Consider the following 16,414-nt stretch of genomic DNA (forward strand, 5'->3'; position numbering starts at 1 on the left):
TCACATGCAGATTGCTTTAAATCTTCCATTTTTAACTGCTTTCTACTTAAGGATAAATACATTTTTGCCTGAATAATGTTTGGTATAGGATCCACAAGACTACATACCACATTATGGCAATATACAGGTATAAAATCAGCAGCCCCCAAGTTGCAAGCGACTGGGTTTGACTAGGTGGCTCCTTCAATAATTTCAAATGGCCTAAGGTGAAAGGAGCTTAGAAAAGATCTCTGGTTTCCTACCAGAGGGACAGAGGAGCAGTGAAGAGAGCCATTGCCATTTCTGCTGCTCTCAGTTTATTAAATATGCACTGCCAGAAAAAAAAAAAAATGTCATTTTTCAGGACTATCAACAGATACTTCAAATAATTAAAAAGAATATCAGCAATTATATTTACTTAGCTTCTTGTATGCTACCAATCCTACCTTTGAAGTCTATGGTTTTAGGAAAATTTAATACAAGTTGCTGAAAATTAAGCAAATAATTATTGACATTATAAAATGTTGTTTTGTAAGCTGTTACTTGTAGCTTTCCAGAAAACAAAGTGTCTAAAATAAGATTTTGTCAGGAAAAATTTCAGTACTATCAGTTAGTTTGAAACATTCATTCTCTTTCTGGTTCTATCTCAGGATAGATATTTTATTTCTAACTCACAGAGTGCAGAAAAGAATCATCATATGCTGCATCTATATGCAGAGATTTGGGTTGTTTTCCAAAGAGTTTATAATTTTTGTCCAAACTTAGGTTGTTGCTGAGGTCTGCTTTCAATTTTACTGCAAAGTCTCAACAAAGGCAAACATTTTCTAAACCAGTCATTTCTAAGACATATATTTTTTTTTTAATCCTACTAAGAGAATAGTTTGAATCATTAAAATATAGGTGCCATAAGTCCTGGTCATCTAAGCCACAATTCATCCATACTACACAAAATTTCCTCTGCGATTTCACATTTTCCAAGAACACTTTCAGTATCTAAGTACCTTTCCACGTTTTTTCCAAAATCCAGATAATTTAGCTATATTAGTTTATATTAGAGTTATATTATCACTTTATACATAACCATATTGTATGGTTATATACATGCATATTGTAGTTATATAATAGTTGATAGAATTAACCACTGCATTCAGAAATGTCAAACAGAAAGAAATGAAGCTGCTTTTCCTCCAAAGTAATACGCAGATGCAGTAGACAGAGACGCGGGCTGTGGCCTCTGTGTCTCGGGCCAGCTTGTGTCGCTGCGAGGGCGGGAGCACCGGCGGGTCGCTGATCGCTGCCACGCAGCTGGGCCCAGCACAGGGAGGCCCCGGCAGAATTGCTTCCTCTTGCCTGTATCTGTCATTTAACCAGCTGTTAAATGAGTGAAAGATAACTAAGGCAGCAGATAAAACAATGCTCTTTGGGAACACCATTGAACATGTCCAATTATATGTTGATAGAGCTTGCAGGAATGTGGCCTGATCCTACCAGCTGCTGACAAACAGCAAATGAACTTCAGGGAAAGCTGAGGCTCTTGCTGGTACTTGGCCTCAACCTGGGCATCAACTGCAGCTCCGGACAGACCTCATTCAACTCTCCCCACATAAGCCTTTCCCACTAATGTTTAACCTGTCTGAACTGCACACAAGTCTGCTTCCTGTGAGTGGAGGTTTCTAACAGGCTAGCCATGAAAGAAAAAAAACACCAAAACAACAAACTCAAACACCAAAAAAACAAAACAAAACAAAAAGGCAAATAAAGGAAGACAGGCACAGGGAATAGACAAGTTAATTGCACCATATCCAAGCTACATGTGCTGGGATAGAAACCCCTTTACTGAGGGTAACCATCCAGTAGCCATTCCTACAGCAATGATAAATTATAACTGAGGGCCCCTAGAACAACCCAAGCAGTCCTAGTTTATTTCTAAACAGCTCCTAAGAGTGCTGATGCTATGATGGATGGCTCCTTACTTGAAACCTTCTTTCCCAAAAAGCACAGGACTGTCAATATTTATAAGCTTTATTCACACAAGTCAGCAAATAGAATAGGCAAATATGCAGAGTAAAATACATTTTGATTGATTAGACTCTTTGGAGAGAAGGCACCAAGTTCTTTATTACAGATATTTGTCTTGTAGTCTTTTCCACTCCGATGCTTGTTAGTGCATATGGAGAGTTTTGCTTGTATTTTTAAATACTGGTAAGTGTGAGACACAGGAGAAAGCTTTTTCTGTGGATTTTCCCTTATTTTAATTTAAATTAGGTCAGATATGATGCTGGCTAAATCATGTCTTGTTAAGCTCAAGCCTATGTATTTTTCAAGTACTTAGGGCATTATTGAGAATTGACATCAACTATGCCACAAGAAGAGCAACTAAGATTCCCATCTTTATAAATATTTCAGGTGCCATTATAAAAACAGACGTCATAGTAGCAGCAGCTTTTCTCCTTTATCAGCGTAAGTGTAATTGGGAGTATGCCAGCATTTTGCCACCCCAAATGGTCACCAATAGGTGGTGCTACTCTTTCCGAAGTCAATGCAAGATTCTTCCTGTTTGTCTCTCAAGCAAATTCTCCTGCATGCTCATCCTCCTGACAGATCTTTCTCAAAACCTTTCGTTGATAAATACACAATTCCCAACAGAATGATTTCATATTTTCATATTCCTTCTTTGCTGCTCTGACCTTTAGTTTCTCTTGCACACTAGTCTTTGGTTTTTCCCCATGCTCCAGTCTTTTGCAGCCAGCTGTCAAGCAGGAACTTCTGGGAACGTGATTCCCACGCCCAGAGCTTTGGCTGCACTCCCAAAGAGCTTACCTTTGTCTCCATTCAAAGTTCTTTTATCATGACTGTATTTTTCCATTCTTTCTGAAAATGGGCCTTAACGGTGCTCCAAAACAAATGAATCATTTTCACTCAAAGTCATCTTTACTAGAATTTGTATAAAATTCTGATTTTCAGTGCAGAAGCAAAAATTTAAAGAAAGGAAAAGGTCGTATAAATATAAGGCGAAATCTGTCAAATGGTGTAGAGCAGATCTGGTGATACCAGTCTTTTATCTTAAGCAAGGATATTCTTTTTGCTCGTTGATTCCAAATTCAAACTGATAGGTGTATTCTGCTTTCAGTGATTGGTTCAGGGCAATATCCTGTGACTCCAGCTCGCAGTTATCGTAGTGATGATTCTCCTGATGGAAGCCATGACATTAGATTTGTACTGATGGGGAGAGCCAGGCTCATCACTATCCAGCTGCCAGCATTGCACTTTATGTTGTCCTGAGCCCTGTGCAGGAGCCAGAAAGTGCCAGTGACAACTAGACCAGTGGGACCACATGAGCCAAGCCTCCACATTGGAGACCAACATACCTCCTCTCATAGCTGTGATATTCAGGGTACATGTTTGCATTTGTAACAGCTTTGGTAAGACCTTTTTTCCAGTGCTGCCTATGAAAAGGAATAGACTTATCTCTAAGCAAATGCTGATCAGGGTACTTCTGCCAGCCTGGGTTGGGTCATCCACAACCTCCCTTGGCAGCCTGTTCCAGTGTCTGAACACCCAGACTTTACTGTCTCAACAGTAAAGAATATCTTCCTATTATCTAAACTAAATTTCCCCTCTTTCAATTTGTGCCCATCGCTCCCTGTCCTATTACTGTGGCTCCTGATGAAAAGTCCCTCTCTGGCTTCCCTGGAAGGTCCATTCAGATACTGGAAGGTTGTTATGAGGTCTCCACACAGTCTTCTCCAAGATGAACAGCCCAAACCTTCACAGCCTGTCATCACAGGGGAGGTGCTCCAGTCCTCTTACCAACTCCATGGTCCTCCTCTGGATTGCTCCAGCAGTTCCATGTTGTCGTTATGTTGGCAGCACCAGAACTGTACACAGTACTTCAGGTGGGGTCTCACAAGGGCAGAATGGAGCGGGAGAATCACCTCCTTTGACCTTCTGCCACTCTCCTTTTGATACAGCCCAGGATTCTCTTGGATTTCTGGCCTGCAAATGCAGATTGCTGGCTCATGTTAAGATTTTCATCAACTGTCACCCCCAAGTCCTTCATGCAATCCTGTGCTCTCTGATCATTTTGAGTATCATCCATAGCCCCTAGAGTATATATAAGGTAGATGCCAGAAGTCCTTCTGACGTTAAAGGTATCGATACTCTGAGTCCTCTGACATGTCCAAAGGGCTGGAGTGCTTCACTTGGAGGTGTGGGCAACCATGGAAGGCCCCTGTCTGGGCTTCAGCTGGAGAACATGTGCCATACACTTGGAGAGCAGCAACATCCTTGGAACACTGCTCTTTACCTCCCGAGTTATGATGCCAAAGGTTGTCAAGATAATTTTTCCTTCTGCTCAGCTTAATGAATGTTGAGGGGATATTTTTTCCTGTTTGTCACACTTGGAAGGATGAAGTACATCTCTCCTCCTTCCAGGGAGGAGGAGACTCTAAGCCTCAGGGTAAGACCCTTTCCCCAAGGCTTAGAGAATCTTTTGGGGCAATACTGAGAATAGATTTGTAATTTCCTCATTGAATGATGATCAGAAAAGCATTGTGTGAGGGAAGAATGTGGCAGTTATCATAATATTTTAAAAACAATGTCCAGAACTGCATTTTGTGAAGGTCTTGATCCCTTGTTATGCTTTAAGGAAATAGAGTGGCTCAAGGCTTTCATGGGGCAGAGGAATAAACACCCCATTTCTGCATCACCTTTGAATTAAGCATGCCTGATCTGGAACCCTTCGTTTTGGGCCATTTTCGACATGGGCACCTTTTGACCTTAGGACCCACCAGAGCTGGGCAACAATGGAATCGTTTGCCAGGCAGCCATCTCACTATTGAACACCATATTCTGTAGATGATGCCCAAATTCCCAAGCTATGCAGCCTGTTTGACTTCTGACAAGGCACAAGAAGGGATGCCTCTATCATCATTCTCTTATCTCTAAGTCAGGATTTCTTTTTTTTCCCTCCAGCCTGCCCTGAGTTAGTTGTTGTTACTGATCCATCCTCCAGCCTGTGGGAAGGAAGTGTCTTGTGCCCTCCAAGGTCCATCTGATACATTACTGAAGTTTCAGTGCTCTGCACCTACACCCTGTACAGACAGGTATAACCTTACTTTCCCAGCCTGTCTTTTTGAGTTTAACTGAAAAGTACAACTCCTAAACTGCAGCTTCTAACGTGTGCATTGCTCTAGATAAGATCTTGCTGACCCTGTAGGAGATTCCACAATAAAAGGAATTGTTTTGTTGCATGACTATGATTTATAAGTATTGAAAAATAAAATATAAATAGCATGGGAAATAGAAATCTGATATGAGGAAAAGAGATATTGTTTGGGTACACACTGAGAAACATTGACATCCTTGTTACAGCTCTGGAGAAACCGGATCAGTTTAGCCACATGATCCAAAACATAATGAGCCTACACATTAATTTTAAAGATGTCAGTAAATCAGTAAGCATCTTGAAGGGTGAAACAAATGTCCTGAGCATGAATATTCATCCATGTCTCTGGTAGGTTTCATACAAACCTAGCTGTTTTACAGAAATTGGTGAAGCAAACATTTTTCACTTAGTATCAGCACCAGATACAATGTATGACATATTCCCTGAAGAAAACAAATGGTCTGTGAAGAGAAATTTTTCAGATCCTCGAATATAGGTGTAAGGGAAGAATAAAACACAGAACTGAGCAGACAGCCAGACCTACTCAAAATAAGTATGATCCCAAAACCAGAAAGGCAGTTTTGGAAATAGGCTGCCTGGAAGAAACTTGTTAGAAGCACAGAAACTATCTTTGTTTTCTTAATCACTCCAGTGCCCAAAGGAACAGGGCTGAGAAATTTTGTTAGAAACAACATAGCATCAATTTCTCCTAATCAAAATAACTTGCAAAGCCTTCAGATTTTTAGCCAGGAAGAGTTTTAGATTTGCTGCTTTGCAGCTGCTTCAGGATCAGCTTTTGATACATTTTGTAACTGCATCCCTTTTTCCCCCCAGTTTATTCCATTTCTCAGGCTTGTCTAGAACTGGTATACATTGTCCATCCTCTACCAGGTAGGAACAGATCTGAAGCTTTGCAGGCTGGTGTAGAGCATTCCTCTACATTCTATTCCTGCACTGTAGGAATACATTTTGTAAATGTCTTTGTTTTACCTGCAGACATTGTGAGTGTAGGTATAGATTCAAGAAAATACTTTGTTGAACTATGAGCACAACAGCACCTTGTGGCTCTTGCCCAAGCCTTGTTTTTCTCTTTATAAATCACTGGACTGTACTGACCACTTCGTGTTTAATTGCTTATTCAATGTTGGTAAAGATTGAAGAGAACAGAGGCTAAAATAGAGATGTGCAAATGATTACTTAGTACTATTAAATTTAGTGTATTTTCTGTTAATAAATAAGACAATTTCTGTCTAAAGTATTTTTACTCAGTTGTACGCTATGGCAACAAAAAGACATTTTTAGGTCTTTCTGCTGTTTCCAAGTTCAGATGCTTTTTTCCACTGTTTTATTTCTTTGCTTTGTACTAGACAGTTTCAGCATTTTCTCTTGTTTTTCCTGTTTCTCAATGTTCTTAATGGAAATTCCAACAATAAAATATCAATAAAAGCTAAATTTACACTTCAGATGGGTTTTTTTCATATATTTTCCATGAATTTCCAAAGCCCTACTCCCAAAATCCACAAATAGGAAATCATTAAAGCCAAGGGATCTTAGGAGAAAGTACAACTGGTGGTGTCTCCCAATCTTCACTCACATGTTAGCCAAATGGAAATAATACTTGAAACTAGTTGCACAGTGTTTATTCTCTAAGCTTAATGCAAAAAATGTTACCTATTCTATTATTTTACTTTACTGTGGAATTACTAAACAACTGTATTTTTGCTCCAGTCCATAAGAGCTATTGCATAGGCTTAATGGTACTCCTAAGGCTATATGAGAGACAGAAGGGCTGATGACACATAACAGAGTCTCAAAACATCACTGATAGACCGAAGAATCAATTACACTTTAAAAACTGTTCTCTATTCCTACCTATTCACTCTTTGAGAACAAGTGACTCTGTCAGCTGGGTGCCAGAGGCAGTGGCACAGGTGCTGTGCTCAGTGGTTTGAGGGGATTGTGCTGCAACACCAGGCACTGGAGGACAATGAGGGCCTGGCCTGACCTGCTTCTCCCTCTGCCAGTGACACAAATGGGGTGAGTCCTTCCCTGGCTTCCCTTGAGCACACCTGAAGCGTGTGGCACAGGGAGCTTGTCTCAAGGGCTGCAGTGGGCATCACACCTGGACACAGCGAGGCTTCCCCACCCCAAACAGAGCCTGTGGCTGACAAGTGCACACAAAGGGAGATGTGGTCAGCTGCTTTTCCAATGGGCAGCCTCTGTCTTGCACTTAATGGGCTTCAGTGAATCAATTCAGAGGTCCCAAGGAGTTAAACATAGATATAATTCCTTCTCTCATAACAGGCTGGGGATCTGCGGACAGGGTTCAGCCACAATGCTAAAATCCCATTCAAGCAGAAATGTCACGTTATTTACTTGCTAAAACAATGCTCTTATTGCAAAGACATGTTAGGAGTGAAAATATGACAGCATCTATTTTAGGTTGTCATTGATCTTTAATTTGCTATGACCCGAAGGTTTTCCATGTAGTCAGTGCTTTTTGGCCAAAATATATGACTGCAGGGAAATGAGTAAATGAGTGCCAGAGATGTTCTTTTTTTCCTATGAAAAGACTGAAATTGCTTTGTGTAAATGTGTGGAAAATGCTGATATTTTGTTTCTATAAATACTTTGCCTCCTGCGTGCTGTATTTCATTTGTGCTGTTTCCTAGGAGTATTTGGCTTCTTATCACTTTTACACAGTGTGCTGAATACAAATGAGCTACAGTTTACCCAGCAACCAAGCTGTGGAGCATTTGTGGCTGTTGTGCATTTCCTGAGCAAGAGTAACTACTGAATGAAGCAGATTACCCTGTAGCCTTGCAAAACACTGAGGATTATAAAACATGCATTTAGTGGATAAATACACAGAGGAAAATGCACAGACGATCTCTGTTTCTATATATATGAATGTGCATATACATGAATATATCTGGGTGATACAAAAAAACCTGCTGAAATAATCCATCATTTTTAATGACAATTTAAATTCAGGGGAAGCAAAAAACCTCAAAACTGCATCTCTTATTCTCAGCGATACCACCTACAACCAGGATCCTTGTTTATGGGGTCTATAAACAAGGCTCCATTACCACAGACTCCTGTGATCACAGGATGATTCACGTTGAAAGAATCCTCAGGAGATCACTGGTCCAACCTCAGCTCAGAGCAGGGCCAGCTCTGAGGTTAGACCATGTTTCTCAAGGCTTGATACAGCTGTTTCTTGAAACCCCTGAGGATGGAGACTGAACAGCCTCTCAGGGCAGCTGCACCACTGTCTGATTGTCCTTGTGGGGAAAATCTTTCTCCACACATTCAATCTGAACCTCTCTTGTTTCATCATCTGTTGTGTCTCATTCTCCTACCATGTGTCTCTTGTGTTAAAATCCTGGCCCTGCCTCCATGTTGTTCTCCCCATAGATGCTGGGTGGCTGCTGTTAGGTGCCTCCAAAGCCATCTTTTCTCCAGGCTGGACAAGTCCAGTTTCCTCAGCCTGTCCTCAGAGGGAGGCACTCCAGTCTCCAACCAGCCTGTAGTCTCTTGCCAAACTCACCCCAGCTCATCATCCTCTTCCTTTTATTTGAAAGGATCAAAACTGGGCACAGGACTGCAGACATAGTCTCACTACTGGTGAGCAAAGGGGCTACTCCCTTGACCTCCTGGCCATACTCTCATTAATACAGCCCTGGTAACACCTGGCCACCTTTGCTGCCAGGGCACACTGCCAGATCATGCCCAGCTTGTACCCACTGATATCCCCAGGTCCATCTTGGCAGAGCTGCTTCCCAGCCAGTTGGGCACCAGTTGTGTCCCTACAAGGGATTGCTCTTTCCAAAGTGCAGGATGTGGCATTCATCCATGTTGAATTTCAGGACATTCCTGCTGGCCAATTCCTTCAGTGTGTCCAGGTCCCTCTGGAGGGCAGACCTGCCATCCCGTTTACTGAATGGTGCAGCCATTTGGTGTAAACTTGATGAGAATGCACTCATGGTGTCATTGACGAGGATGTGAAACCTGACAGCTCCAAAGACATATGCCTGCTGCACTCCACTTTTTACTGGCCACCAGGTACAGGATGGTTCATTCACTCTACTCTTGGAGCCCAACCATCCAAGCAGCTTTCAGACACCAGTTGCCCACCCGTCCAGACTCATCTGGATGCAAGAATATCACAGGAGACAGTGTCAAAGACAGTGTTCAGGTAAATACCATCTATTGAAGAAAGTGTTCCTGGAGAACTCAATGACTTTGTCAGTGACCAAAGTTAGGTTAACTGGCTTGTATTCCCCAGGTTATGCTTTTGGTCTTTTCTGAAGACAGGTGCAAAATTTGCTCTCCTCCAGATCTTAGGGACCTCTCCTCCTTGAGACCTCTTAAAGGTAACAGAGGGTGACCTCTATTGGCAGCAGGCAATAGAGTAAGCAACCTTGGATGTAGCCCACCAAGTCCCATGGACACCTGTGGTCCAAGTTCTCTTGAGATTCCTGACTGAGTCCTCATCCTCCACTGGTCTCCTCCTCCTCCCACCCTCTGCACTTCTGATGCATTTTGGCAGTGAGGTGAACCAAGATGACAAGTTTGCTTTGCTGCAGAGGAGACCTCCTAGTAGAACCAAGAGGAAAGATTAAAATTTTGTCAAGAACATTTTGAGTGAAAAACATGAACTGTTTTCACAAGACATTGGGAAACATGAGGAAGCTTTCCCAAAGTTGGGTAATCAGTCATGGGCAGAGGAGGGTTAGAAAAATGCACTCGGAATTACACACCTGAAGTTATCATCCAGGTCAGCCTGATATTTTTGTCACTCACAAGCTTGAGCAAGGACTTTGTGTTGCCTTGAGAGATGAATGGCAGTGTAAGCGCTGAGGTCCTCAGCACTTCCCATGAGCATACCACATCTTTAATTGCTTAAATACACATATGAATATGCCAGATCTTGTTATGTAGGAGTGTTTGTAGTGTCTCAAAGCAATTTGAATGAGTCTTGTTGAACTGATTGACAAATATAATAAAGATGCACTTGACAATTTTTGTTTAAACTGTAATCAGTGACGTAGTTTGCCAAGATGGGCAATGATGCTATGATTATTGTAAGGTAAAGGTCTACATATCATGATTTTACATTATCTACTTAATACCTGGGTTTTAAACCTGCATTCTTTGCTCTGGTACATTGGCATAGGCTTTTCAGGGCACTGGGTTAGGTTGTATGTTGTAGTAAAATAGAAATTTATTTTGTCAATATAAACTATTCTAACATAATGTAACATCATTAAAACCAGAACATAATTAGTGAAAATACTACTTCCCCCTGTAGCACAGCGGTTACCACACATTATTTTCGTGGGACTGGCATAAGAGAAAATGAAGGGAGGGACTCTCACATAGAAGTAAGTATAAACAGCGAGAGAGGGCCACCTTCTATCCCAACGCTCTCCATGCTGGCAAGACAAGTGGGAGAGCATCCAGCAAGGATCAACCCACATTCAGGTAGTTGCTTTACAAGGAAAGAGCTGACAAGGGAGCACAAATCTCTACAAGTATTTCAGAGTATAAATACTGTGGTGGAAATCGAGTAGGACATGGAAGATAAAGGAACAGACAGAACCTGGCCAAGCTCCCAAGCCCTTTCATTAGCACTACCCCTTCACACTTCCAGCAGCATTCTGCATGCCCAGGCTGCACAACAGACTGAAACCACATAGAAATTAAGAGGAAGAAGAGAAAAATCTAGCAAAGATGTCACCAAATGCTATGTTGTCAATATACCCAAGCTGTTCTGCATCTCTTTGGGTTATCCTAGACTGTTCTGGCTGTCCTTATTTGCTGAAATGAGATTTGACTTTCCTGAAATGCAGAAAATATCATAACACTTTTTAGCATCACTAAAGCTGTAACAGATTAAGTCTGACTGGTGTTTAAAACCCCCACTATCTCTAATTTGATGGACATTATCTTAAGGTTCATCTCAAATGTGCAGGAGCCAATATGGGGTCGTTTTCAGGGAAATTGAGACTGCAGAGGGTTTGTCCTCTTCCAAAATGTAATGACTGTCTATTCTGTAAGGGTGCTGTACCCAGCAATCCTGTTTGAGTGGCAAGGTTGGAAGTAGTTCAGTGCACATGAAATCAATAAGTGGAATTGGGGTGAAATGGTCAAGGAACTGCAGTGGATCAAATGGCAATTGATAGAATTTATTACCTGACTGAACAATTTGTCCATAAACAGATATATACAAGGCAAAATCTAGCCTTTGTTTAATAGTCCTTTGCCATGATTCCCACAAAGCCTGCTTTCCTTCTTCCATGGCCTCCCTGTCTCTGTGGGTTATCTGGAATTATGGGCTATCTAAGGATTTATTTTCATGTGCCTATGTTTTTAAGGGGCTGCAGGTTATCTGAGCTTTGTCCAAACATGGAAAAAAATACAGTAATTCTGTTTCATTCAAAGGACATAATTCACCCAGAAGTAGACCACTTTTTCTGTAGCCAATGCCACAGTCTTTCTGTCCTTAAAAATATAAAGGATGCATTTTTCTTTCATTTACAAGTGTAAATTAAAAATATTTTCTTATTTAGTTTAAAGTAGAAAGAGAAAAATTAAAACCCCTTGTTGATTTTCTGGGAAGTGGTCAAATTTCATGTCAAATTTCATATAGCAAAACAGTGAAATGCAGCCACCCCACAAATAACAAAATATCTTTTTCTCATAGAATTGTCATCCTTTCTATGGGGTTTTTCTTTTCCCTCATGTGCTAAAGAAATGAAATTTCTCTTACTGCCTCTTTGCATTTGTGCCTGTTTGTCAGGACCCTTTGGGAACTTTGGACTCACTGAGTTTAAACCAGTTTGGAGAGAAGGGTGGAGGACACAGACATCCTGAGCTCCCATCCAGGGAGCTGGTGGGAAGAAGAGTTGAGGGGAAGGCAAGGAGCATTCAGCTGCCCCTCCTTCTGCTCAGCCTTTGCAGTACCAGCACTTGGCAGCACCTGGGCTTGGCACGCCCAGAGTAGTGTGCCAGCCAGAGCTGCTTCCAATTTCTTGCTCACCACTCAGGCACAGAGATGGGGCACAGTTGGAAGGAGGGCAACCATTGCAAGAGGTCACTGAAACTGGCATAGTGAGGAAGAGCAGATCCCAAGTGGATGAGGATGTAGGGAGGGAAGGTGCATGGAAATGTGGGTACACAGCCTTAGTTCAGACTCCATTAATTTTGCTCTGCAAGAAACAATTTGTGATTCCCTTTGTCTATCGGATCATAAGTGAAGGAAAAAGGAAGGTGTGTGGGTTGCTATGTTTATCAAGTTTTTATTCCTTTTATTCCTATGCTGCTAATATATTATTAATACCTCATCTCAAAAACTCTCATTGCAGGCTAGGGCTGTAGGTGAGGCTATGTGTGAAAATCTCTGGGACACCCCAATTTGTTCTGCCTGTTCCTCTTCCTACAGCAATTCCTTTCCAGATCTGGGGGTTTGGAGCCACTGTGAATCTCAGCTTAGGGACCTTTTAAAAAACATGAACACAAGGGCAGCACATGTGAGCAAGTCTTTTTCTGGTGTAATGTGAATAACCACCTTCACCATACAGGGCCTGCAGCATGCTACTGGTGTAAGAGTCTGGGGTTAGGGAGCAGAGTGTCAGTGCAGATAACATGCTAGCTCTCCAAAAGTAGAATTTGGAAACCTGCATTTCTTTTTTTTTTTTTTTTTTTTTTTTATTTCTGAGAATATTTTTAAAAATAGTTTTCATAAAAGCCTATCCTGTAGTGCTAAAATTCAACAAAGTAAATTGCTCCTGTGCTTCTTTAAAGGAAAACTGCAGTAATATACCAGGTGTGCAATCTGGACCAGAAATCTTCAGAAGTCAAGAGCAAAGGACATTTAATCCTGACCAAGCAGACTAAGCATTTGGTCTGAGAGCTGGAGAAAATTCAAGGTAATAATAACATGCTCTGCATGTTGCAGTACATCTCCTCTAGCAGTTGGAGTCCAAAAAGGTCACATCAACCATAAGTGAAGAAAGAAATGAAAACAATCAGCAAGATGAATATTGCTCAGAGCATTAATTTTTCCATACCTTCTCCACAGCAGGGTCACAAGCAATTAAGGGTCCTCATAGTGGGAACACTTCTACTGACATACTTTACTCTCATCCACAATTTTTTTTCAAATTTCTTACTTTGGAGAGGTGGTGTGTGGTGATCCAACAAAACTTGTTTTTATTTTCAAACCACCCTAGAAATTAATTTTTTTCAGCCAAAATATTGACGTATTTTTCCCTCCCATGCTCTCATTTCCTATGGGATTACCTGATCATCAGCCTTCTATCTATAAATGTCCACTTCTGTCAAGTTACAGAAAAAAATACAGTCAAAGCCTCTGTGTTAATACTTACTCAATAAAGTCGGGGTTTATGAAAAAGGGATTGAAAAGTGAAAATGAGAATATGTGAGAAATTACTTCCTGATTCTGAAGAAACAAAGCTGACAACTTTTACATCGAGATATTTATTTTAATATTTATGGGCTCCTAAATGGTCTTCTGATTTATTTTGTCTTTGCAATTGAAGATAAATGTCCAAAATTTTGGAAAATAAAAAGAGCTGTTGTGTTAGAAGAAGTGACAGTGATAATATCATACATCAACGTGTCGAGATGTCTCCCTTACATTCAGCTGGGAATCAGAGTATTTTCCACTTAGCATCCAGTTAGAAGATCCCGTGCACCATTGTGCAGGTCTGCACTGGGGTACACACTGAGTCACAGGGGATCCCCATGTTCCCCTGCACTCTTGGTTACAGTGACTCTTTTAAAGCCATGGCACAGCCTTTGCACCTCTTCTATCTGTTCAGTTTTTTATATCATGCCTGCTGACATGCTGGCTGAGTTCTTTTCCCATCTGAAATGCCATTTTATCTATGGGTATTGAATAGCACAATCTTTCACATGCAGCCAACTGCATTTTTTTGTGGCATGACTTAAATGGATGCTCCTGCAAGTCTACATAAAAATCACCTGAGTCTGTGAGCTGGAATTTGAAGGAAAGCAGCAAAATGCACATTTCAGTATTATTTCTCATTCTTTGATGGTCTATTTCAACATGAAATTCAATTTTATATTTTATTCTCAATAAAGAGAGAAGATTTCATTTTTATACTACTGCATTTTTATACTTCTGTATGGACAAAATAAGCATCACTTATTAAAGCAAGCAATTTATAAATTTTCTTTTAAGGAAATTTATATGTGCTTATCTATATGCATATTTGTAGTTCTAACCCCCTCAAAGACCTATTTTCTGTCATGTGAGTTTTCCAAAACAATCACTCATTTTTAATTTCAGCAGGACAGGACCATCTGCTCTGTCCTGCTGGTGCTCCAGGCTCTCTCCTCAGCCTCTGACAAAGCCCTTCCTTTGCAGTACCCTGGCCCTGCTGCACCTGCATCTCATTCCACCTCATCCTCCTCCAACTCATGAGGAACCCCCGCCCTGATACTTTCAAAAGCACCAGCAAGGGTGGTCTGTGCCTGGCAGCCCCTCACTGAGGGCAGCAGGAATGCTGCAGATGAGGCTGCACAGAACACCCCAGATGGGGACAGCAGGAGAAAACCCTTCTTCCTCTTCCATGGGGAGATAGAGAGGCTCACCAAATAAATTACATTTAAATCAGTTAAATCAGAAGACACCTTGTCTGCAAAATTAATTGTGGGCAGTGCTAGCAGGTAAATAGTTTTCTATTTTGAAGTGTCCTAGGATTTTTAGATGTCTGCAGGAAACAGCTTAGCATGAATGAAAGTTGAAGAACTGAGTTGTGGAATTGGGGTCCTAGCTTCGTGTCTTTTAGAAAAGGTGCTTTACATACCAATATGCCATTTGTAGACATTTTTAATCCTGTAGCAATACTGAACTCTGAAGCCATGTTTCCTGACAGAAACTGAATGCCACTTGGAAAGGGTGAATGTATCAAAGGTTTCCCAAAGTGGCATCCCTGGATGGTCACAGCAGCCACATTCATGGAGAAATGTCTTATCTGGTTCATGGGAATATCATTACTTTGTTGCTGTTTTGGGAATTTATTGTTGTGTCTTTTTCATAGAATCATAGAATAACTCAAGTTGGAAGGAATCAATAAGGACCACCATGTCCAACTCCCTGTTTCTCATAGGATTAGCTTAAAACAAAACCATACAACTAAGTGGCATCCAGATCCATGTTCCTTGAGCTCTGTCAGGCTTGGAGGCATGACAAGTTCCTCGGGGAGAAGTGATTGACCAGCCTCTCAGTTAATACCTTTTCCTAATGACTAACCTGAACTTCCCTTGATGCAGCTTCCATTTCCTTGTATTCTGTCACTGATCACCAGAGACAGTTCAGCATCTGCCCCTTTGCTGACACTTGGAGGACGTCGTAGGCACCACTCAGGTCACCCCTGAGCCTCCTCTTCTGCAAGCCAAACAAACCAGCAACCACAGCCACTCCTCATTAAGTCTTGGCCTCAAGACCTTTCACCATCCTGGTTGCCCTCCTCTGCACACAGCCTCATAGCTTTATATCCTTTCTTACATTGTGGTGCCCATAGCTGCCCCCAGCACTCGAGGTGAGGCCACCCCAGCTCAGAGCAGAGCAGGACAATCCCCTCCCTTGCCTGGCTGGCCTTGCTGAGCCTGATGCACCCCAGGACAGGGTTGGCCTTCCTGACTCCCAGGGCACTGCTGACTCATATCCAACTTTTCACTGACCTGGATCTCACATCTGTTCCCACAGGCTGTTCTCCAGGCTCTCATCCTCTGATTTGTATGTATAAGCAGGATCACCTGTCCCAGGTAAAGAATCTGTCACTTGCTCTCATCAAATTTCATCTGCTTGGCGAGTGCCCAGCCCTCTAGTCTTACCCACATCTCTCTGCAGGGCCTCTTTACCCTGGAGGGAGTCCACAGCTCCTCCTAGTTTAATATCATTATCAAACTTACTTAATGTGCATTCATTTCCTGTGTTCAGATAATTTATAAAAACCTTACAGAGATCTGGCCCTAAAATGGAGCCCTATGGAACCCCACAGGTGACCGGCTGACAGTCTGTAACACTTCTTTACTGTAACACTTCAAGCCTAACCTGTCAGTCAGCTGCTCGCCCAGTCTGTTATGGACTTTTCTAGCTGCATGCAGGATATTTTGTCCAGAAGGACACTGTGAGAGACAGTAAAACACCTTTTGATTTCTGATAGCATTCTTATAATTTTTATTATTCTTTATTCTGGCACTTTCAAT

The sequence above is a fragment of the Vidua chalybeata genome, chromosome 4 (genome assembly GCF_026979565.1).
Source record: "Vidua chalybeata isolate OUT-0048 chromosome 4, bVidCha1 merged haplotype, whole genome shotgun sequence".
Classification (NCBI taxonomy): domain Eukaryota; kingdom Metazoa; phylum Chordata; class Aves; order Passeriformes; family Viduidae; genus Vidua; species Vidua chalybeata.